Genomic DNA, 24,095 nt, shown 5'->3' with positions numbered 1-24,095 from the left:
GAGCTCTCCTCTAATATCAATCAATAAATCAATCACTCAGAAATTATAGTCCCTTAGATACTCATTGTGAGGTAACAGAAAAGAAGCAAAAGACTTACAGAAAAGTTAAGGGCAGATAACTAAGGGTCTGCAAAACACAGCTGAATCCATCTGTAACAACTACATCTATATTTTTGTGCAGAAGTAGAGTATTGCCTGGAAAGTCCCATGGACGGAGGAGCCTGGTGGGCTGCGGTCCATGGGGTTGCTAGGAGTCGGACTCGACTGAGCGGCTTCACTTTCATGCATTGGCGAAGGAAATGGCAGCCCCCAGTGTTCTTGCCTGGAGAATCCCAGGGACGGGGGAGCCTGATGGGCTGCCGTCTATGGGGTCGCACAGAGTCGGACACGACTGAAGCGACTTAGCAGCAGCGGCAGCAGCAGAGTACTGTAAGTGAAACAGGATGTTCTTCCAGAGACTAATTTGGCATTTTCAGTAATGAATATGACAGTCATGGTGTAGTTGAAACCAGGCTTTTTTTTCTTCACAAAATAAAATATAATGCCGAGAAGCTTAATTTTAAATATTACCACACCAAAACTCTTTTGCTTCTATTACCAAAAAAAATTTTAGCTTCAAATAAACTGATAGCTATCACAAATGACAATATGTGAGGAAGGTGGATGTTTTAGGTAATAGAATGCATTTTTATGTGCCTCAGTCTTTTCGTTAACCAGAAGAAAGGCCCTGAACTTTATGTTGCCGTGTACTACATTCATAACTGAAAGAAGACGGTGATGATGTATATTACCCAACAATCAAATTTTAAGTGACAAAAGATTGGAAGCAACTCAGAATGAATAAATGATGGTATTTTTCATGCAATGAAATAGCACTTAGCAATCTTTTTAAAAGGCGCTATTGGTACCTACAACATGAATGCATCTCAGAAACACCGTGCTGAAAAAACTAAAAAGAAGGGACACACAAAAGAATATGTGCTGTGGGGTTTTATTCATATGAAGTTTTTTAAAAAGGCAAAATGAATTTTGGAGAAAAGAAAGAAGAAAACAATCAGAACAGACGTTGTTTCCTGGAGTGAGATGGAGGTAGGAATTAATTGAGCAGAGATCTGAGGTATCTTCCTGGGGTCCTAGAAATTATCTCAGTAAAGGATGGACTATACAAAATACGTGCTTCCCAGGTGGCACCAGTGGTCAGGAACCCACCTGCCAATGCAGGAGATGTGGGTTCGATCTCTGGGTTGGGCAGATCCCCTGGAGGAGGGCATGGCAACCCACTCCAGGATTCTTGCCTGGAGAATCCCATGGACAAAGGAGCCTTGAGGGCTACAGTTCATGGGGTTGCAGAGTCAGGCACGACTGAAGTGACTTAGCGTGCGTGCATACGAAACACATCAAATGGTATTTATGATATTGTGTGTTTCACTTTATGTAAAATCTACCTTTAAAAAACCATCAATAGTAAAGTCCAATTAATGGCATGCATGCTGATAGCGATGAAGTGTACCGATGTTCATCAAAAATAATAAATTGATGGATAGAATGGGGATAGATAAATATATAATATAGTAAAATGTAGCTAAGTATTGAATCTAGGTGGTGGATGTGTGGTGATTAGTTGTATAATTCTTCCATCTTCAAAACTTTCAAAATAAAATATTAGGAAATACTAGGATAAATAAAACAAAAATTGAATGGCAAGAACCTCTGCTTCTAGGAAAATGGAATAGACTTACTTTTTACTATTTCTCCTGCTAAATACAACTAAAAGATACCCTGGAGGCTATATATAAAACAAACACAAGGGACTTTCCCTGACGCTCCAGAGGTTAAGACTCCGTGCTTCCACTGCAGGGGGTTTGATTCCTGGTCAGGAAACTAATATCCTGTATGCTGTGTGGGGTGGCCAAAAACAAACAAACAAACAAACAAACCATGAACAGACTAACAAGCTGAAAAGAAAGTAGACCAGCTTGGGACCTCAAGACCTAAGAAACAACATGGAGGTAAGATTCCTGTGTTTTCTTTTAGTCTCATGTATTCCCGACTTGCAGCTGAAGTGGTCACCAACAAATAGCCTGCTCCCTCTAGTCAAACGAGCCAAAAAGGACAGGCTAGCAAAACAGAGAATTTTTAGACGAAAACTGCTCCACTCCAGATAAACAAAGCAACCCACTCCAGTACTCTTGCCTGGAAAATCCCATGGACGGTGGAGCCTGGTGGGCTACATACAGTTCATGGGGTCGCGAAGAGTCGGACACGACTGAGCGACTTCACTTTCACTTTTCACTTTCATGCATTGGAGAAGGAAATGGCAACCCACTCCAGTGTTCTTGCCTGGAGAATCCCGGGGACAGGGGAGCCTGGTGGGCTGCTGTCTATGGGGTCGCACAGAGTCGGACACGACTGACGTGACTTAGCAGCAGCTCCACTCCAGACAAACACCACAGAAGGAACTGTGACCACCCAAGCCAACAAAGGCTGAGTAGGGAGATCAGATGTCCATCCTCACAAAGCCGTAATGAGGAGCCCCAACACCCCTCAAAGAGTGGTGTCAGAGAGGACCAAGTAGAGAGCCGGAACCTTCCTGCATGCCAGCTATAACAAAGCATCGTCTACAGTGTCAGCGGAGACCACACGGGAGCCTGGACTTCCACCCGCACCCAGGCACGAGGCATCTCTTCTTTGCCCTCCCTCCCCAAATTGGGATCACACCAAACCACTGCCCAGAGGAACAAGACAACCTCCGTCCACTATAGTGTCACTAGAGACCACGTGGGGATCTGGAAATTGAACTATGCCCAGAGTAACGAAGACCCCTCTCCCTGTTTCTGCCACGAGATACCAACAGAGAATGAAGGGCTGAACCTGGGTTTTTAACCTCCTGGCAGGAGTGAGGCAGCCCCCTTTGCCTCCTTGCCTGGAGAAGTGTCAAACGAAGCCAGTTAAAACAAAGGGTTTCGATAAAGATTTACAGTCTAATACAATACAAAAGTGTTGAAGCTTCAATCAAAAATCACCTGACATACCACAAACAAGGAAAATCTTAAACTAAGTGAGAAAAGATAATCAGTACACACCAACACCTAAATCCTTAGGAGTTCTCCTTGCAAACAAGAATGATAAATCCCATTCTTCCCACTCTGAACGTTGACTCTAATCTCAGGCAGAAATGCAAGAACTGCAGTGACTGAGTCTTTTGTAAATGATCCCATGCTGGCCACAGTGCAGCAGGCAGAGAGAGAGATGGGTCAGACTAATCGTAAAGCTAAGTCAGAGTTTAAAAGTAAAATCCTTCTTTACTTCACTTCCACTCCTGTCCAACTGCTTTCCTTAAACTAGGAGCAAAACCAGGGAAAAACTGAGTGTATGATATTTCTTCTTCATGGAGACTTTGTGCTGAAGATTCAATTTTGAAACAATTTAAATGTTGTGAAATATAAAAGGACTACTACAAACCTGGGAACTAAAGCTACCATCTCCAATTCACCTCTGTGGCTACAGACACACACTTAGTTCTCATTTTCTCTAAACCAACAACCCCGACACACCATCAAAATTCTGCTTTTGATCTGAACCACTAAGGAATAATCTATTTTTTTTTCTCCTGAAAAGAAAAGCAAATGAAAACAAAAATTAATTCCTTCGTTGACAGAATGTGACAGGTAGGGAGATTGAATGAGGTAGTTGAAAAATGAAAAATGAAGGTCTTAAAGTTAAATTCATAGCTACATGAGAAATCAACTGCCATGCCTTTTTTCATTTTGCATTTACAGTTTTAGTCTTTATCTCTGCCCTGGAAAGTGCCAGGGCAGTGTCCTGGGCCAATGACCACAGCACAGTTCATACACACATATCTTTTTCCTGATTGAAAGAATCCACCCATAATTTTGTAATTATGGGGCGATTACAGTAAACCACACTTACAATTAGGAACCATATATTGCCATAGTTGGCCACACTGCCATGGTATTTCTCTTCCGTTATGAACATGAAGGGGACTGTCACCTGCTTTGGAGTCATATGAACAGAAATTTTACTCCCTTCTTTTCCCCAAACACCTACGATACTGCCAGGACCACTGATCATTCTACTATTTTTCTTTTGGGCCAGGGTACCATTAAAGTTGACTTGAAACTTTCTAAAATTGTTTTCACAACAAGTCTAGTGAGTTTGGCATTTACCCTCAGATAAAAACAAATCGCCAGGTAAATCCCAGATGAAAGTCTGAATTTCCTGTTTTAAATGTTAATTTTGACTGACTTACATGTTATGAAGAGAGACCTAACATTCATCAGGTTTTCCTTTTTCACAATGAAAATCAACATTATAAAATAATTTAAATATTATTTAAATATTGTTAAAACCAGTCATTAGCTCTTTGAATGTAGACAATTCAAATGACACAGCTCAGTCTATCTTCCCACCAAAGTCAGTCCATTCCTAACAGAACTTGCCCACACCAACCAGTAAGATCCAGAAAACACATGAAGGTTTTCTCTTTCACTTAAACAGAAATTTATCAATTAGGCAATCCCAGTGCTAATGTGGGAGAAGGCAATGGCGCCCCACTCCAGTACTCTTGCCTGGAAAATCCCATGGGCAGAGGGGCCTGGTAGGCTGCAGTCCATGGGGTCGCTAAGAGTCAGACACGACTGAGCGACTTCACTTTCACTTTTCACTTTCATTCACTGGAGAAGGAGATGGCAACCCACTCCAGTGTTCTTGCCTGGAGAATCCCAGGGATGGGGGAGCCCGGTGGGCTGCCGTCTATGGGGTTGCACAGAGTCGGACACGACTGAAGTGACTTAGCAGTAGCAGTGCTAATGTGATCACAGAAGCAAAAAATAAATGAAGCTAGATAATTATCATATACATTAAATTCTAGACTTGGGAGAACCTTTTCTTTGATATTTGAGAACTGAATGACAAGGATTCTTAGAAAAATGGAACTATTTAATATGAGAGTATGTCGTACTTTTTATAGTACTTGATAGTTCTCTGATATTCCAGATACTCATTTCTGATTTTTCTCCACACAGTTATTTCAGTCATTGAGAAAGTGAGACAAATGTGACAGAGTATTCCACCTCACAAATTTCACAGGTGAAAGAACATTTAGAAAAGAACCTCAATAAAAGAATTCCTGGGGACCGATTCTAAAGAAAGTGATAGCCACTCTATGAGAAAACAAGTGGTGAAGATGGCCTCAACTGTCCCCTGAAATCCTTACATATCTGAAGGTTAATGAGAATACGTTTTTGAAGCCCAATAATAACAAAAACAAAGAGAAATCATATGTGATTTTAAGAAAAATGCTGAGAATTCTCTGTTGTACTAAGTATACGCTTACAATACTACTCATAGTGATTTGACTATATCAAAGAATATACCCATTAAAAGGGCACTGTACAAAAATGTTTGACATTTAAAAATCAAGAACCTAAAGGAAGTAAGAAAACAAGCAAACCAATGTTTATTTCCTTAAAATATGGCTTCTAGGCTATCCTTTTCGTGTATTTGTAAATTATTATGCTTACATAATATTATCACCATATATAAATATATTCATTTTAATTTCTATTACAGTTTTTTTACATTTCCACTATAATTCTGCACCTTCCTCTTTAAAAGCTACAGAACACACAGCAAAGAAACATAGGGCAGCACTTGGGGAACATTTAACTCTATTTCCTACCCTTCCGTGAGGCCTCTCTCTCATAAAGTGACTTAAAAAATATGCTGTCAGACAGGGGCGTACATGCAATTCTGGGCACAGAACCAAGTAGACAATGAGGTCAGAGGGAACTGGCGCTATGCGCCATTGCAGATGAAACTGGCTAACAGTTTCTAGGAAAGCCGGTGGCTCTCCTTGTCTTCAGTCATCTAAAGGAGATCCTTCTTGTTGCTGTTGTTTAGGCACTATGACTCTTGGGACCCCATGGGCTGTAGCCTGCCAGGCTCCTCTGGCCATGGGATTTCCCAAGCAAGAATACTGGAGTGGGTTGCCGTTTCCTTCTCTAGGGGACCTTTCTGCACCAGGGATCGAACCTGTGTCTCCTGCATTGGCGGGCGGCTTCTTTACCACTGAGCCTCCTGGGAAGCCCACAGAAGAAGATCCTTACTCTTGCTAATCAGCATCGACATTTGGGTTGGATCAAATCTCTCCCTTTTGGGGGGAAGGATGAATAACCAGTGGAAGGAAAGTGAAAAGGAACAGAAGGATAAAAATGTGTGTTATTACATGGGGTTAGGAGTTAATCCTGAAACTGGTATACTTGTAAACAGGATGGAACAATGGATAATAGATGTTAGGAGCCAGATTTCTCATTCTTGGAAATGGACGTTACAGATAAGCAAAGGGGGAAGCCAGAATGATTGATGTGGACTGGATTAGAGTCAGAGATATCAGTATGAACTCCTGTTTTGAACAGAGAGAGAGAGGGAGGGAGAGAGAAAAGATATAGATAGATAGATAGATTATAAGTATATGTATATACATGGTTTGGTATACATACTTGTATTTTCCATTCATTCTAGGGGCTAGAAGCAGTGACATCCCAGTGAGCACTCAGCCTTTGGTTTCTAACAGCATGCTCCAATAAAAGGAAGCAGACCTCTTTCCAGAAATGGCTGCTTCCAGGGCCGGGGCAAGGAAATTACTAGATAAGCCTGGAGCATTTTCCTTTTCAGAAAGGAAACAAGTGCTCAAAACACATTCTCATGAGAGAATGTCAGAGTCACACAGGAGCCAACAGAGAGTTTCACAGGCCAAAGACAGAACAATCTGGGCAATAGTGCAGTTTTAGATTATCATCCAAACTGATGAACAGTGAATAAATAAATAAGTATGGGATATAACATCTGTATGGAAGAATTGCAACTAATTTATACAAAGCTCCACTCTCAAGAAGGTGGGTCTTAACTTCCCACTCCTGAAATGTGTGGGTTTTACATGGTGACTTCCCTTGAAAGACTTCAGTATGGAAAGGTGGGGGAAAGGAGGCACTTACAGTGAAGAAACTGACAAACACTGCCTCAGCCACGTGACGGATGTTGACTTGATCACTGCTAAGTCATGTTGAGAGCATGGACCCTTGATACGATGGATGAGAATCAGACCTCAAAACCTATAACCCCACTGTATACCTTTAAGACCATGGGTCTTTTCAAATGAGTCAGCTCTTTGCATCAGGTGGCCAAAGTATTGGAGTTTCAGCTTCAGCATCAGTCCTTCCAATGAACACCCAGGACTGGTCTCCTTTAGGATGGACTGGTTGGATCTTCTTGCAGTCCAAGGGACTCTCAAGAGTCTCCTCCAGCACCACAGTTCAAAAGCATCAGTTCTTCGGCGTTCAGCTTTCTTCACAGTCCAACTCTCACATCCATACATGACCACTGGAAAAACCATAGCCTTGACTAGACGATATTTACAAGTCATCAAATTGCTGTCTCAACACTTTGTATTACCTGATGGATTCTAATGAGGTAAGTGGCATCTAACATCCTACAAAAGAGTAGACCATGGGCCCAGTAACTACTGATCCCAGTTACTGTGGAACCACACAGTGGCAATTAAACATGATGAGTTTTTTCACAGCTCTTCTTTTAAGAAAGGATATCATTTCCACTTTCTTTATCTGGAAAACATAAATAATAACTCCTTTGCCTTACTAGATTTATGAGAAAACTAACAGACCGTTCAAACCATCTTTTCAGGTTGCCCTGAAGCCATGCTAAATTAGAAGCTCACCTCAACAAGCTTAGAGACGGAGAAGCAGTTTATTTTCTGTAAATAATGACAGCTTTTTAGTCTTATTCTGCATCTGACAGCAGCAGTAGTCTGAGCAGTGCAGTTCAGAGAAACACTGAGTATAACATTATCCATTAAAGGATCAACTGTGTTATTACAGGAGTCTTCCACTCTCTTAAGTATATTAAAGGCCTATATATGAGGACACTGAGACCTAAGAAGGTTAGTGGCTTTCCAAATCATTAACTAGTCACAGATACATAGTCTAGGTCATCTGATTCCTGACTAGGGGCTTTTCTCCCATTCTCCCTGCTGTCCTCATTGGAATATGATAGCTAAACTCAAGGTGAACCAGCAGCACATCCTAGTACCTCTAGATGAGCAGTAAGACTCTGCTTATAGAGCAAAAAGCAAAGAAGACATCACATAATCAGGATAGACAATAAATCTCAGTTAATATTCAGAATTTTGAGCATCCATTTGGGATGGCTCACTGTAATCTGAGAAGAGAACTGAGTCCCAGACTCAGCTCTGCTACTTAAATGGCCCTGTGACCTTGAGCAAAGACCCCAATATTTCATTGCTGAGATTATCAGATTCAGTTAAAGGGTCTCTAGGCGCAATAAAATTGATATACTTTTATGTCACATATAGACCTGTTCTAAGTGCTTCATGATTATTGCCTTGTTGTCATCACAACCCTATAAAATAAGGTGCTATTAGTATTTCCATTTTATAAATGAGGAAGTTGAAGTCCAGAGAGACCGAGCAGTTTACCCAAGGTCACAGAGCCCGTCAGAGAGATTTAAACTCCAGATGGTCTACCTCCTGAGTGTCCCTTGCACAATATGGGCCAGGGGCTTGTGGGTGGGAATACGGCTATATTTTAAGAGAAGGCAAGACATAAAGCCTGATGAATAATAATTCAAGTCTATGCCTGACTGCTTCTTTGGACTAATCTAACAAGTCGGGGCAGATACTGTTCTAGTCTCTGAAACGATGCCCACTGTCATCACAGTTAAGTTCATGTGGGCTGCAGGCAGTGTGTCCTCTTCGCTTATAATAACTATGGTCCTTTGATTGCACAGAATCCTTATTTAACACAGCATTAATTTTAGAAATTTGATACCATCAATTTTTGGACTTGTTTTTCTAACAGAGGCAGCCATTATTTTTAAACCCCCAAAGGGAAAAGCGACTAAAGACTTCCATCTGCCTCGCAAACACTGAGAGAGAATTTCAGAGTTTAAACTTGCGGGCCGATGGGCTGCAGAAGGGGCGTGTTTGTGCAGCTGTGTGACATCCTGGCGCACTGACGTGAACAACAGACCCTAGACTTACTTCAGGACATTTAACAGATTAAATAATGTCACTTGTGCTTAGGGTTGGAAGAAATTCTGATTGAACAGGAGAAAGGTCACCTGGCAAAAGGGAAATCAATTTTAATATAAACAAAAGCATAGTAAGTTTCATATATCACTATTATTGCTGCAAGTCAAGGGTTCTAGAAAGAGTTGGGATGGCTGTGTTTAGGAATAGCGAGACGTGTGCTACAGAGAAATGAACAAACCTACTTCCTACCTTCCTGAGCCATCTCCTCAGAGACCGGGGTGGAGAGCAGGTCATTGTGTATGGCGGGTGTGCTGTGTTTGTGGAAAGGTTTGACACACCTCCAGTGGGCAAACTGCCAAGTAAGAGAAAATCTCACCTCTAAGTGAAGATGGTGACTATTTCCTTTATGCTGAGCTTGTACTTGGGGAGGAAACTTAAGGAGAGAAGCTGGAAGACCTTAGATATAAATTATAAAATAAACTGTAAAATAAAATCTAACAATATCTGGGACTTCTCTGGTGGTCCAGCAGTTAAGACTCTGCACTTCCACTGCAGGGGGCACAGGTTTGATCCCTGGTCAGGGTACTAAGACCCCACATTTCTAGTGGTGTGGCCAAAAATAAAAATAAAAAAAATAAATAATACAAGAGACTTCCCTGGCGGTCCAGAGGTTAACACTTCGCCTTCCAATGCAGAGGGTGTGGGTTCAATCCCTGGTCAGGGAGCTAAGATGCCACGTGACTTGCAGCCAAATAATCAAAACATAAAACAGAAACAGCATTATAACAAATTCAATGAAGGCTTTTAAAAAAATATGGTCCACATAAGAAAGTCTTTAAAAATTTTTTTAAATAAAAAATATGCTAAAGACAATTAAAATTTTTCAAATGTAATGATTTTGGATCCACTTTGCCCCATACAAAATTATGAAAAACTTCCCAGTCGAGGATGAATGTAATAGAAATATTATTAAAATAACACATTAAATCTGGACTAGTAGCTTTGGGTCAAAAGATCCATAGGAGTCTACTTATACTGTGACTAATCCTCTCCACAGTCCAACAGTCCCCTGGGAATCACACCAAGTTCTGTGAAGAGATGGGTGGCCACGTGTAAAATTCTGGACTATCCCCCCAAGGCAGAAATGAAACCTTATAGAAGGGAACGCAGGACACTAGGAGATACAAGCTGTAGGCTTATACAATAGAAGGCAGAAAGCTGGGAGAATTTATGTCAATTAGTCATAAAGAGTCCCCAATGCACTCAGCTTTATATCCCTATCATTCAGTTAAAAGAGGGAACTGTAACAACCCAGGCATCTGAACTTGGACTGGAGCAAAGAAAAAGGACTAGAAATGATGAATGCCTCCAACAGACATTGAGAAGGAAGAAGTAAGGAGGCCAAGGAGCTGCCTGGAAAAGACACAGGCAACTCCAGGGTCTGAACCTCTCCGAGGATGCAGTGGGATGTAAAGAGATGAAGGCGTAGAGAAAAGGTTTGTGGCTTGAGTTCAAGCACCCTGAACATTCAAGGGAAGATGTGAGTAAATACAGTACTGCTGGTGCTGCTAAGTCGTTTCAGTCGTGTCTGACTCTGTGTGACCCCATAGAGGGCAGCCCATCAGTCTCCTCTGTCCCTTGGATTCTCCAGGCAAGAATAATGGAGTGGGTTGCCATTTCCTTCTCCAATGCATGAGAGTGAAAAGTGAAAGTGAAGTCGCTCAGTTGTGTCCGACCCTTAGCGACCCCATGGACTGCAGCCTACCAGGTTCCTCCGTCCATAGGATTCTCCAGGCAAGAGTACTGGAGTGGGTTGCCATTGCCTTCTCCATTACAGAAACTGATCTATGTTAAAAAGAAAAAGACATTTAACAGTACTAGACAGTAGCAAGAAAACAGAGGTGAAGTTAAAGAAGTTATTAGGGGTGGTTTTTCCAAATAAAAGCAGAGCTAAGTTGACCTCTTAGAGGATGATTACATGAAGGAGATAGTAACTTCCCTGGTGGCTCAGATGGTAAAGAATCCGCCTGCTATGTGGGAGACCTGGGTTTGATCCCTGGGTTGGGAAGATCCCCTGGAGGAGGGCACAGCAGCCCTCTAGTACTCTTGTCTGGAGAATCTCCATGGACAGAGGAGCCTGGTGGGCTACAGTCCATGGGGTTGCAAAGAGTCAAGACACGACTAAGCGCAGACACGACTGAGCAACTAAGCACACCCACACACTTTCACTAGGAAAGGTATCTAACTAAATTGGAGCTAAAACCCAATTGCTTTTGTTTTTTCTATTTTTCAGGGATTACACATGAGAATTCGAATTTCTCATATTAGGAAACCAGCTAGAAAACCATGAAACCGTTTTTTTTAAACCTGTTATATTCTTTCATAACATTATTAGGGGTATTGAGCTATGTGTTGCTACTTAAAACTTTTGATTCACTCAATACACTGCAAACTGGTAGAATTACAAGGCCCTTTGCATAGCAGCCCAGTGTCTGGTGGCAAATATATGACTATATAATGTAACATGCTCAATTATCAGGAATCATTCTTTAAAATAGGCAACCCACAAGTTACTGTTCCATTTTAAACAGAAAACACCTCCTCTTCTATCTTCTATCTTCTCAATTGAGAATCAAATATCTCCTGGGATGCCAGTCTGTTAAAGCAGGCAAACACAAATCGAGAAATGATTGATACTTATGTTGCTCTATATGAAAACTTCCAGAGAAGTAAGCAAATGTTTTGTTAAATTCCAAGAACCTTGGACTTCTTTGGTACTGAGAGTCGTCAGGTAAAGGAAAAAGTTTATTTATTTTTTTAAATTCACACAGTGTGTATGCGTGTGTTGAGGGGTTGAGGGGGGATGCTGCTCCACTGTGTTTATGGGCTAAGAAGAAAGCCTGGAGGGAGAGAGAAAGTGAAGATCTGAGAGAGAATACACTAGAATGTGAGAACTGAACGCCTGCAGGATAAGGGCAAGGCGTGGGTGGAGGGGCAGAGCCCGAACCTCACATGGTGAATATCAGGAAGTCACCAGAAAGTCAGGAAATGACAGCAGCAAAGACGTGGGAAGAGAAACTCAGCAGGATGGCACATATTTCAAATGAGAAATAACTTTCAAAAGAAAGTTGACCTCCTAGAGGATGATTACATTAGGGAGGTAGCAGCTTCCCTGGAGGCTCAGACTGTAAAGAATCACCTGCAATGTGCGAGACCAGGATTTAATGCCTGGGATGGGAAGATTCCCTGGAGGAGGGCAACTTAACTCCTCTTCCACGCAATACTAGAAGCAAAACAGGCAGGAGTGGTGGGCGATCAGGAATGGATAGAAGGTCAGTAGTGAGGGGTGAAGGAACACAGCCTCTTCCACCAGGGCAGAGTTGCCAAGGAGAGGTGGGTTTCTGATCAAACAAAAAAGAAGAGGAAGAAGTCCACAAAGAGATGAGGATGTAGGAAACTCTGCTTCCTGTGGAATGGAGTCATCCATCCGTAATTAATTTCTTGAGACAAGGTAATGCACTGGGGCTTTGAGTGAGCAAAAATGGACTGGATCCCTGCCCTTAGGACGCTTATTTATGGTCTCTGATGGGAGCTGACATTATCCTGGCAACATCCACTCCAGCACAGAAATACAGCAGGTACTGAGAGCACAGGGGGTGAGGCGGCTGAGGGGCTCCCAGTGAGGCAGGGCAGCACGAGTTCTTGGGACAGGCATAGCATGAAATGGTCTCCCAGTTCTGAGTTAAAATTCAGGATAAAATTGTTTGAGGGGTACAGAGATTTAGCCCAGTTTCATAACACTACTTAAAAAGTAGAAACACCCTGTCTCAATTAAGCAGGAGACCACTGAAAACTCACTGAAAAGCAAAGGATTAACATTCCTTAGTTTGAACAACACCTAATTTTCTAACTACAGAGACAGAGACAAGAAAGACAGAATTCCATTAGCTGTGTTTTGAAAAAATAATATTACAGTAATGATGCCTTCAAAGTTGATGTTAATTTTTTTTCTCCAATATAGTCACTAAAGATATCCCAATTACAAGATGTTCTATTTCAGTTTGCTTCTTGAAAATGACATGTGTGTTAAGCAAGCATTCCAGAGAACGAGCTGTACCAGCAGGACTTGGATATAACACTACACAGAAAGCCTCTGAATCCAATTAGGGCACCATCGAGCCAACCAGCTGATTCCAAAGTCCTTTTCTGATATTATTTTTATTAAGATTTTCAATACTGGCCAGAAGGAATGTTGACCGTGTACTAGAATGATGAAAAATGCCCATAACTGAGCTTCAGAAGTAGCCAGTTGTTACAGACTTCCCGGAAGCCACAGAATTATTCTTAACTACTGTTCTTATCAAGTGAATAGGGGAAAAAAGATTGCCTCTTTGAAGAGTTAGGACATGAAAAAAAAAGAAAAAAAGGACTAGTCTTCCCTGCTATATCAGGAGTCCCATGATTCCCAGTGATACCCCCCACCCTGAACATAAGCCACAGAAGGTACTTGATAAATATTTACAAAATGAATAACTAAGTCATGCACAAACGTTTGGCAATAATTTACAAAGCCTGGCCTATCTAGGCTATGATTTATTTTAGCAGGTCTTTAGATTTTTCACACAGGGGAAATTGTTTCCAACAGCGCTTTCCTGTAGAATTCCAAATATTTTGAAAGATAATATAACAGACACTAAAGTTTGAAATTAAGAAAATATCAAAGCCACCAGAAAGGGTGATTAACACTCAGAAGAATGGTACATGCATTGTTGACAAACTTTTCAGGTGAACAAACACTTGCTGCTTACTATGTAACTTTAAATAATGTAAAAAGACAATAATTAAAGATAAATCATGAAAAAAGAAAACAGTTGGAATCATTTAGAGGTGAACTTATCTTTCAAGAACTTCCTACTGAGATTTCCCTGGCAGTCCAATACTTCAAATGCAGGTGGTGTGGGTTCGATCCCTGGTTGGCAAACTAGGATCCCATATGCCTCATGGCGCTCCCCAACTCCCACCAAAAAAGAACTTCCTATTTTCAGTTTTTAAGAAGCTACTCATCCACACACACCACACTAGCATCGCCTTTTCCTTCTCTGAACACTACAAGCACATCAGGTATCCCACGTTTGCCGATCTTCCCAACCCAGGGATCGAACCCATATCTCTTGCTTCTCTTGCACTACAGGCAGATGCTTTACAGCTGAACCATGGGGGAAGCCGCAAGCAACTAGAAAGGAGCTATGAAAAGGTCTGGAGGGGAATAAATGATAGAAGTGGATTATTTCTGATCTGGAGCAATGGAAGCAATGGGATGTCTTTGAAAGCTATTTTTCTGGTCTTCCAGCAGGTTCCAGAAAAACAAAAACATCTCCCTCCACAATAGACACCTGCATAGAGCCACCTGCAATCTCCACTGGTCTCCAGACAATTGCTGGGAGCTGCTGAGGTGAATGAGTACTCAGGGGAGATCCCTGTTATCCTCCAGCAGAAATGCTCTGGACTCAGGGAAGAAACAAAGCAAGAAAGCGGACATCACCGAGAATGAGAGAACAAACCCAGATCTGGACTCGGCTCTATTTCCCACCAGGTGGGAAATTGCACAATTTATTTTTATGCTTAAACTTGCAAAAAATTTAAAGAGTTAAAAAAAAAAGTTTTATTCAAAAGACTGGTTGCTTGCTTGGTTAATATAATACTTAGTGATTCATGTTGAAAACCCAGTTATAGAACTGCCTACATGTAGTGGGGCTACAAGTTGTTCTTTAGCTTTTGTTGTTGTTGCTGTTATAGCTGCCAAGCACAGGAAGTTGCATTTTACTCCTGTTTCCAAATATACCTAATGTCAAAATCTAAAGAGGGAAAAAAGTTCCGCTTTATGACTCTTAACCTCAGATCCTTTGCAGTTAAGGCCTTTAGGTTTAACACAGGTAGCTCAGTCCTTAAGGACTCTAGTTCACTGGGACAGGTTAAGCCACTGGACTGGCTAAGAAATCGCTGCAAAGGAAGCCTCTGTTTATTCTGCACCTTTCCCTATTTGAAAGTTAACCAGAACCTTGTGCCCATTCTCTTCACCCCTAGGACCAGATCTCCAGCAAGAAAAACAAGGTTAGACTGGCACTGTGAGACCACAAGTAATTATTCATTAAATCCTGATCTGTTATTTCCATTGTATAAGAAGTTCATTCCTAAGCCTGAGGCTACTGAATTTTGCATCTGAAATATCAGGGTCTTGGGCCAGGTGAAATGCTCTCACTTGGAAGATAGCAGTGTTCTGTGACTTTTAACCTTCCTTAGATTGTGTGTTTAGCAGATTCTAATCTGCAAAATGCCTTAAAAGATGAGAAAGTGACAGAGTCACAATTAGTGGGAAAGGGGGCTTGGCTAAGAGTTTCTGTATGCCCCCACCTCCACCCCATCACTATTAGGATTCAGATCAAGGCCCCCAAAGAACCAGGTCTTTTGTGCAGCTTTTTTGGGGCAGTGTTTTCTATCTCAGCTATATCAAGGTCTAACTTACTTCTGGGTTTCCCCGGTGGCTCAGCAGTAAAGAATACACCTGCAATGGAGAAGACACAGGAGATGTGAGTTTGATCCCTGGGTCGGAAGATCCCCTGGAGGAGGGCACGGCAACCCACTCCAGCTTTCTTGCCTGGAGAATTCCATGGACAGAGGAGCCTGGCGGGCTTCAGTCCACAGGGTCGCAAAGAGTTGGAAACTAATGAAGGGGCTGAGTGTACACACACACACACACACACACACACACACCCCTTAATTCTAGGAAACTCCTGGTCCAGAACATGCCTTAAACAATGAAATAATTTCTGACGTTACTGGAGAATTTTAAATCCTTTTCAGAGAGGACCTAGGATTGCTAGACTCAGATGCACCCAAATCTTACTTGTGTGCTTAACTCTCTGGAGGGACCTATTCAATTTAAATTAAGAAAATTTGAACCTCAAAAAGGTGAGTGTGCTTTTGAAGCATTATCTTCACGATTTGTGACAAGATGAGCAAGTCCACCCAACTGTGCATCCCAGTGAATAATGTCTTTTAATACAGGATCGGAAGGTCTTCTGCCCATTTTTTGATTGGGTTGTTTGTTTCATTGATATTGACCTGCATGAGCTGTTTGAATATTTTGGAGATTAATTTCCTGTCAGTTGTTCATTTGCAAATATTTTCTGAGGGTTGTCTTTTCATCTAGTTTATGTTTTCTGGCCAGCGGGGGGCGGGGGTGGGGTGGGAGGGTGTTGTTGTGGGATGATGAGTTAGTGTTTAATGGGAACAGAGTTTCAATTTAGGAAGGTGAAAAATTCGGGAGATGGATGGTGAGAGTTGCATAGCATGTGTATGTATTAGGGCTACTGAATAGTAGACTTAACTATGGTTAAAATAGTATATTTTATATTATGTGACTTTTACCACAATAAAAAGAAACACACATTAAAAAAAAGAGAGGTAGGAAGGTATCAACGAAAGCCTTCTGAGTATTTTGCAATGTGATGGGATATAACACAAATGTGTTTAGTCACACACGAATCAGCTTTGGATTACCAACGTGATTCAATGGGGCTGTGAGAACATTCCTGTTCGGGTTTTACTTTGACAGGTGTTTAAACACTATCTTTCTTTAGCATCCCTATTCATTTCCTTTCTTATTTTAGCAGCTCTTTGTGAAGAGACATGTCACTCTGCTGGATACCAAACACATCTAAGACAATGAAAGCATACCAAGTAAGAAAAATCAAACCCAGCACAGAAAAAGTATATATGGAGTGACATTTGGAAACAAAACATTTCTCTATATAGCATGCCTCACCCTCCAGGGGCCTTGAAGAAGATTACGAAACCAATCAGGTAGCACATATATAGTGGATGACCACACTGGAATTAGGATCTTGATAAGCTATTTTTTTCTCTCTCAGTGTTACTCAAATCAAGTTGGTGTTCCAGTCACAAGATACTGGTAATTATTTCTTATGCAATTATGGTGGCAATGTAATATTCACGTAGACTATTTCCCAATTTCACCCTATAGATACTTTACATTCTACGCTTCACTCCCTGAGTGGCACTGCCTCGTGACATTCATTGATTGCCATTGCTGAAAATCGCCTTCAGAGCATCTTCTCACTCAAGTCATTCCTGTTGAATATGTGGTACTGCTGGAGGTGAGCAGAGAAGAGGCTGGGATCTGTTAATGAGTGGAGTTGAAGAAACCAGGAGAAAGATAACAGATCTGAGGTGCTTTATGGGCCACTGTGAATGGACCCCAGTTTGCAAACCTGTTTCAAGAACACGGTTACAGGCTGAATTGTGTCCCCCCAAATTCACATGTTGAAGTCACACTAAAAGCCTCAGAATGTGACTATATTGGATATGGCCTTCAACGAGATAATTAAGGTAAAAATGAGGTCCTATGGGTGGGCCCTCATCCAATATGACTGATGTCTTTATAAGAAGATTTTGGACGTAGACACGTGTATGCGCAGAGGAAAGACCCCAAGAGGACACAGGGAGAAGGGGGTGCCTACAAGGCCTCAGAAGAAAACACACCTTGATCTTGGATTTCTGAGTCCTCAGCTCTTGGACTCAAAACTGAGAAAAGAAATTTTGGCTGTTTTGACTCTGACCATTTGTTATAGCTGCCCTGGCAAACTAACACAGGCATTTACCATTGTCTATAAAGCTATTTATTCATGGGCTTCCCCAACAGTTCAGCAGTAAAGAATCCACCTGCCATGCAGGAGACACAGGTTTAATCCCTGGGTTGTGAAAACCCCCTGAAGGAGGAAATGGCAACCCACTCCAGTATTCCTGCCTGAAAAATCCCAGGAACACACTAAAAGCGATGAAAACGCCGCATGGCTTTCAACTTCACCTCTACCTCTCCCCACTGAAAAGAGGGGAAAAGAAAGCTTCATTAAAGACTTCTGCTCTGCCGACTGGATGGCGGCTTTGTAAATTAAAACATCATCGTTTGGAAAATGAGGTATAACGTGTTCTGATATTCTGTGGTTGGATGACTCAAGAGGGGGTCGGTTTTCTAAAAGTGCACAGTTCTAGATTCTTTTCCAAATCTCCAGTTCGATTTTATCCTTTTCATGTTTTCTTTCCAAAAACTGGCAGCCAAGTACTTTCCAAGAGACAGAACACCAGTCGCGCACATATGTATACAATTCCGTTTTAGAAGACGTTAGGAAAATGAGGCTCAGCTCAGTCTGGCCCACAGGAACATTCGACGTGAGCTCCGTTAACTCCTTCTTCCAAGTTTCCATCCTCAGCCGGCTCCTCCACAGACAGCCTGGCATGTCAGCACAAGTAAACTTTACAGATGTAGAGGAAATTTTGAAAAACACAAAAATAGATGGAATCGGCAATAGCGATCCTGAATTGTCCCGTCACATTGCCCCTTCTCAGCCCCGTGGTGGCTACTCAGCTACGGTCAGAAGCACTTTTATTCTAGAAGGAAGGTCCGAGGCCAACACAGCAGGCCCACCTCAGAACACCTCAGGCAGTCAACAGAGGCCTTCCTAGGAGAGGCTGAGAGACTCTTTAGAAAAAGCTTTTAAGAGAACTGACTAGAATTTACTTCACAATGGGCAAGGTACTGCAAATAGGCCCACCATTGACAGGAAAGACCCCTGAAGTACAGAGGCAAAAATAAAAAGCTAAACGTTTCCAAAAAGGAACATATGAAAAGAATTTTTAAATAAACGACTGCTTCCTTTTGGAGTTTTCAGAATGTGCTGCCCACATCTCTGAAGGGCTCGGCCTTCTTTTTAGAAATACATTTCAGTCAAATCTTTCTTACAGTTCCTCCCACTCATTATTAAACACCTGTTTTCATCCAGTGCCCTGTTCTTTGACTTTGGTTCCTCCTTCAGTAATCAGACCACAGCTACCTCCAATGCAGTTCACAGGGGTCTTCCTGAAAAGGCAACAGAATTGAAATTCTGTGACTTTCCCTTAAATAGTAACTGACCTTCTGAAGCCTCTTTCCCTTTGAGTGTAACTACATTTAGCTCAAACGTGACTACTGTGGGAAATGAATTATTTTGCAGCCAATAATATTAATAAAATGTACGCAAGATTTTCTGGCAATGAGATTTCACCAAAATTGTACTTGGAAATGGGAATACTTGCTTCTGAACAGGACATGTTAATGAGCAAATCCATCAAGGCACTGGGTACAGAAATCAGTGTTTTTTAACTGGACACTCTGTAATTTCTACCTCAAGTCAAGACAAGATACACATTGCTGGCAAAGAAATTTTGATCTGAAGCCACCCTCTGAATATTACTAATCTCCAAAGGAGCTTTCTCACAAGAATCTTCTGGAACACTTGTTAAAAAACCAGATTCCAAGACTCCTCTTCAAAAGATTCTGACTTTGCTCATCTAGAATATGGAGCCCCAAATGGAGTGTTTTTAGCAAGCATGTAGGTGATTCTCACAATTGGACAAGTTCATGAAATACTAACCTTTAATTGTAACATGCTAAGTTTCTGTTTGGACCCCCGTATCCCACATCCTTAAAATGCACAAAATACAGGAAAATTACAGTTATTCTAAACAGACCTTAAACATGTATCTTTAAAAAAAAAAATGGTAGCAGATTATTATCAAAATAAACTCTGGCTGCTCAAAGGGTAAGGAATCCATCTGCAATGCAGGAGACTCAAGTTCAGTTCCTGGGTTGGGAAGATCCCCTGGAGCAGGGAATGGCAACCCACTCCAGTATTCTTGCCTGGTGAATTCAATGAACAGAGGAGCCTGGTGGGCTACATTACATGAGGCTGCAGAGTCGGACATGATTGAGCAAATAACACTTTCACTATTCAAACATTTTAATAAGTCTGTTCAGCTATGAAACTTGTAAACTTTCATAAAACATTTTTTACATTGTGATAACAAAAGTAGGTCAAAGTCAAGTTCCTGTGGGACAATCATCCAAGAAAGTCTTGAAATGAATAAAAATCTGCTAAACTTCTAAAAAATAAAGTCTTCTAAAAAAAGAGAAAAAGTTAATCATGATGGATTATAAGTGGCAATGGGTGTTTGCACATACATAGTAAGTTTGCTTTTGCTAGCTTTATGACCCACCCAAGCAATCAAGTATGAAGGCAGGAAAAACAGGTACTAATACAAGGTGTGTGGGGGTGGGGAGTGGGGAAGAGGACTTCCTTGGTGGTACAGTGGATAGGAATCCGCCTGCCAATGCAGGGGATACAGGTTTGATCCCTGGTCCAGGAAAATTCCACAAGCTGCAGAGCAACTGAAGCCTCAGCTGTGGAGCCTGGGTGCTGCAACTCCTGAAGCCCGTGCATCTGGAGCCTGTGCCCGGCAACGAGAGAAGCCACCACAATGAGAAGCCCACGCACCATGACAAAGAGCAGACCCTGCTCACTGCAACAAGAGAAAGCTGATGTGCCGATGGGCAGCAAGAAAGACCCAGTGCAACCAAGTAAATAATTTAAAAGGGGGGAGGGGCTTCCCTGGTGGTCCAGTGGCTTGGGAGTCCACCCGCCAATGCAAGGGGCATGGATTCGATTCCTGGTTGGGGAAAGACTGCACATCCATGGGATAACTAAGCCTGTATGCCACATTTACTGAAGCCCACTCGCCCTAGAGCCCATGCTCTGCAACAAGGGAAGCCACTGCAATGAAAAGCCCACACACCAAAACTAGAGAGGAGCCCCTGTCACCGCAACTAGAGAAGGTTCGCATACAGCAACGAAGACGATGCGGCCAAAAATGAGAAAGAGATAAATTTTAAAAAATGAAAGAAAGAAAGAAAATCCCCAGGAGCTTTTCTCAAGAAGCTATCTGCGTGCTCGGCCAAAATAAGGAAATAGAAGCAGGGAAAACGTCAGACATGGCTCTAGCTATCTGGAGATCCAGCAGAAGAGGGAAATAGTAGAAATCCCCAGAATGATGTGATGAGAGATCCCAGGGCAACAGCCTATTTCCTATTTAGAGGAAATAGGGCCCAAATTGGAACAAAGACCTCAGATAAATTTCTCAAAGAAGAACTTGAAAGAATAACGAAATTGTCTGGACATACTGAGAAGAGACCTATGTAACTGGGGGAAGGTTTGGGGATGGGAATACAGGATCCTCAGCCAAAACATTAGTAGGGAAAGCAAAAGCAAGGCAGGAAGGAAAAAGGAACTACGGTTTACCTCAAGGCTTAGCTGTCATCAGCTTTTATGTAGTTATAAGTGATACTGATCTAATCTAAAGGACAACAGAAAAATGTTGGGAAGATGAGAACATCATCAAAGGATGGGAAATGCATGACTGGGGTGGGGGCAGGGGTGAGACAGTTTGAGAAAGGAATGTGTCAAGCTGAACAGTCAATAATTAACATTGTAAACACAGTATTTAGAGATTGGAGACAAAATACTAAATCAGTTTAAATGACTCTACGTTTCTTGGATGCCACTTAACTTTCCAATCACGGCCTATCACTCTACTAATATATGACATGGTCAAACAGACTATTCATTTATTCAGCAGTTTTTTGTGTCCAGACCCATCTAAGAATAAGAAGGGTCTTCCTTGGTGTCTCAGACGTTAAAGAATCTGCCTGCAATGTAAGAGACCAGGGTTTGATCCCTGGGTCAGGAAGATCCCCTGAGAAGGGCATGGCAACCCACTCCAGTATTCTTGCCTGGAGAATCCCATGGACAGAGGAGCCCTGCAGGCTACAGTCCACGGGGCTGCAAAGAGTCAGACACGACTGAGTGACTAACACGCTCGTGTTCACAGGAATAAGAAGACACGCTGGTAAACAACACAGGTAAGTCCTTCGCTCTTGGAGCTTAGGTCCTAGTGACGGGAGGCAAAGAAAAAACAACCACACAAACAAGATAATCTGAGTGATAAGTGCAATGACAGAGCAGAGAAGTGTGACTGAGGGGTGGGCAGGAGAGGTTCCCGTGAAGAGGGTGATGCAGGAGCTAAAAACAAGGGGCCAGCTTTGGAAAGAGCCAGAGGCAGAGTGTCTCAGATCTCCTGGACTTACAGGAAGCAACTGCCAAAGTCATGGGTAAGAGTGAGCCAGGCTTGTGAGATGACGGGAAATGGAACTGAAATTGTTGGGGTTAATAGTGAGGGGCAACGTGGTGGAGATGAAGTCAAGAGCTGGTGGTTTAGTCACTAAGTTGTGTCTGACTCTTGAGACCCCATGGACTGTAGCCCACCAGGCTCCTCTGTCCATGGGATTTCCCAGGTAAGAATACTGAAGTTGACTGCCATTTCCTTCTCCAGGGGATCTTTCCGACTCAGGGATCAAACTCGGGTCTCCTGCATTGCAAGAGGTCTCCTGCACTGCAGGTGGATTCTTTACTGACTGAGCCACCAGAAAAGTCAGAGAGATGGGAGGAAATCAGGGATCACAGGGAATCATGTATGGCTTTGAGGATGCCAGGGTGAAATCCAGATTTTATTCTAAATGCAACAGCAAGTCATAGGAAGGTCTTGTGTAAGGAAGTGACATGATTTATGCTTTTAAAAAATTACTTTGGCTGTTGTGTGGGAAATGAATTGCACAAGGTTGAGAACACAAGCAGGATACAAGTGCGAACCTACCGAGGTTAGGCACGCAATGGATGGAACGTAGAGAGAGACGGTGGATTGGACGGTGGCAGTAGACAGAGTGAGAGGGAAGTGAGCAGACTTTGAGATGTACTCTCAAAGAAGAATGGGCAGGACATTCTAATAGATCAACATGAAGAGGAAAGGGAAAAACCCAAGGATGAATCCTAGATTTCTGGCTAGAATGAGTGAGTGATTAAGAGGTATTTTGCTGAAATGTAGAAAGTCAAAGGAAGAACCAGTTGGGAGGGCAAAATCAAGTCTTCCATTGGACTTCCCTGGTGGCTCAGATGGTAAAGCGTCTGTCTACATTGTGAGAGACCTGGGTTCGATCCCTGGGTTGGGAAGATTCCCTGGAGAAGGAAATGGCAACCCACTCCAGTACTCTCGCCTTGAAAACCCCATGGATGGAGGAGCTTGGTGCAGGCTACTATCCATGGGGTCGCAAAGAGTCGGGCACGACTGAGCAACTTCACTTCACTTGTGAGATGCGCATTAAGGATTCAAGCAGATCTGTGAAATAGGCAGTTGTCTATTTGAGCCTGAAGCATGAAGAAAGGGCAGATTTGCAGATACAAACTTGGGCATCACCCAGGCACCTCCCCTGCCAGGTCAGGTGTTCATTCCAGCTTGTTGGATTTTCGAAGTCTACCTCTTGCTTCTTGTCTTCAGTCTACCCCCACGAAATCAGTACTGCAAGCAGCAGGCAAATTCAGCCCTTTAAAGAAAAGCTCTCATCATCTCTCTCACTTAATAAAAAGCCTTCCATCATTCTCACCACCCGCGCCCCCCATGTCTTGCACTCTTGCCTTCCTGCCCTCTCCAGCTCAGGTTGAATTCTTGTTCCTCTTCTGTCATTTTTAGCCTCCCAGGTCTGCCCCCACAGTTTTCTGGCATCCCTTTCCCTCCCAGCCCCATTTCTGCACATCTTTACTAAGTGTCTCCTTGGTTTGAATCCTGTGGGCAAGGTCTGTGCCTGATTTATCTTTGAATCTTTCCTCCAAAGTGTAGCCCGGTACCTTACACATAATTACTCCAGTTCCAGAAACTGCTTGTTAGAAGAAGGTGCCACTCTTTCTCTTCACTATCCCCTCACAAAATGAGTTGATTTCTAGGAATATCTCAAAACTGTCCTAGTATTAAGGCTTCCAGTGTTATAGCTGACAGAAGGCTTACATGAATAAACACATCCAGTCCCTTGAAATGGAGATAAATGAAGGAGTAATTTACAAACATAAGTGATAACGGTCAGATCCGACTTCGAAGTCATATTATCTGCCCATTCCCTTCTGGGAAACAAAAGCTATTTCGGTTTTGGTTCCCCTGCTTCAGATGGGGGTGGGGTGGGGCAACCAAGAAGTGTTTCTTTTCTTAAGACTATTTCCATCCCAATATCACT

At 42.3% G+C, this 24,095-nt stretch overlaps 1 protein-coding gene across 9 annotated transcripts in view; it reads right to left on the bottom strand.

Moving 5' to 3' along the window:
• The window catches only part of PHACTR2 (phosphatase and actin regulator 2), a 294,919-nt gene that overhangs the window by 103,949 nt on the left and 166,875 nt on the right, over positions 1 to 24,095 (bottom strand). The window lies entirely within an intron of this gene.

This window comes from Ovis canadensis, chromosome 8 (assembly GCF_042477335.2).
Source record: "Ovis canadensis isolate MfBH-ARS-UI-01 breed Bighorn chromosome 8, ARS-UI_OviCan_v2, whole genome shotgun sequence".
Lineage (NCBI taxonomy): Eukaryota > Metazoa > Chordata > Mammalia > Artiodactyla > Bovidae > Ovis > Ovis canadensis.
The sequence above is the reverse complement of the archived record's forward strand: the minus strand, read 5'-3'. Positions and strand labels throughout refer to the sequence as shown.